The following is a 1,943-nucleotide window of genomic DNA, read 5'->3' on the forward strand; positions in this document are numbered from 1 at the left end:
TCCTTGAAAAAACCATAAATAAATACCCTTATGGACTGCAAAACAGAAAGTCTGAGCTCAAGCAAAGGAGAACATGGTAAATTTCATGGGCTGTCCCAGAGGAAACAGCATAACACAGCATAACACTGCTACTTCTGTTCCATTTTATTCTCAAGAAAAATGAAGATTTGTATTTCAAAGGTCAATGAAATCCATAAAGATTAAATGAAATAGACACATCATTATTGTTCCAAACTTCATATAGCCAACAGAACTTCCCAAATGATTATTTTCAATGCTCTCTAATGCACTAGTGTTTAAAGGCTCTGTATGTCTTTCCAGAAGGACATCAAGAGAAATAAGGAAGTGTTTGTCTGGTAATGACATCACAATTGGAAAAAAAAGTAGAACTGGCAGATATCCCTGGCCGCCTTGTTTTAAATAATACTGAAAAATTATCTATTTTTCACATTTTAATACAACTGGAATAAAAATGTGATAGATTCAGCTTGGGAGCCAGGTTGTTCACATACAATGAAGTGTGCACTGAGTTTGATCAAAAGCCAGAAGTGCTGTCAATTGTCTGTCAATCCATCCATCAATCCCTCTCTCCCTTTCTTGATAAATGGGTTCATTATTTCTGGTTTATTCAGAAAAAGTGGTATTTTAAATGCATTAAAGCTATTCTTACAGCCCTGTCAACCACACACATCCCTCTCCTGTACCCAGAGAGTGTTCAGTGACTCTGACACTGTCTCCACTGACACCTCCCAGGGAACAACAGCTTTAACTGTGAGCTTTTGATCAGCTCTTGATCTGGCTTGAGCTGCTACAGGCAACAATTCATGTGATTACTGTTCTGAAATAAATAATAAGTCCTCCCCTGTGTGTTTTTTTTACACTTACTTGGTGCTCTGTGGCACACAGGAGCTGTACCAGTGACATGAGCAGGCTTTTTTGCCTGTAATTGGTCATTTTATGAATGACCTGGTATCACCTGATTCCTCTTTCTCTGCCTTTAATGCTGTACGAATAATCAAAATGTTAAAAACAACAACAACAAAAAAATTCCAACACCTATTTTATCTCTGGTACACAAAGCCTGGTGAACTAGGGACAGGCTCCTCAGGGCAGTGGCCACAGCCCTGAGCCTGCCAGAGTTCAAGCAGCATTTGGACAATGCTCTCAGGCACAGGGTGGGCTTTTTGGGGGTGCTCTGTGCAGGAGCTGGACTTGATGGACCTTGTGGTTCTCTTCCCACCCAGGAGATTCTGTGATTCCGTTTAATGCACTGCTCTTTCTCTTCACATGTCACCAAAATTTATCAAGTATGGAAGACCCTCAGATCGGGGTGAAGACAATGTGAGTTCTCCTGTCCTCTGCCAACCCCAAATTTAGCTGCCTCCAGGCACACCACTGATACAGCACAAGTGCTTAAAAGCACACACAGCACATTTTATCTTCTATTACTTTTTCCTCACTGTTTCCTGGAACCACGTAGATGCCTGGTGTTCACAGTATGCAGTGACAGAGTTCTGTACTTTACAGTGCCAGGTACATCCTTTTGCTTTATGCATGCATCCAACAAAACTGACATCCTTGATTTCTCATGTTATTTATTTCTTTTTCATGACCACTTGCAGATGAAGAGTCCACACACATTGACAAGATACAGACTGAAGTTGCATCAGGGGTTTAGATTAGTTATTAGGATTTTTTTCCCCATGGAAAGGGTGGTAAAGCATTGGAACAGGCTGCTCAGGGTGGTACTTCCAGTCATCATTCCTGGAAGTGATAAAAAACCACGTGGATGTGGCACTTAAGGACAGGTTAAATGGTGAACATGGTGGTGGTGGTGGTGCTGGGTTGATGGCTGGACACTTGGTGATCTTAGATCTTTTCCAATCCTAAAAATTGTATGACTCTGCCTTTGCCATTTCCATATTTGGGAATATTTTTAAGGG

The sequence above is a fragment of the Geospiza fortis genome, unplaced genomic scaffold (genome assembly GCF_000277835.1).
Source record: "Geospiza fortis unplaced genomic scaffold, GeoFor_1.0 scaffold106, whole genome shotgun sequence".
Classification (NCBI taxonomy): domain Eukaryota; kingdom Metazoa; phylum Chordata; class Aves; order Passeriformes; family Thraupidae; genus Geospiza; species Geospiza fortis.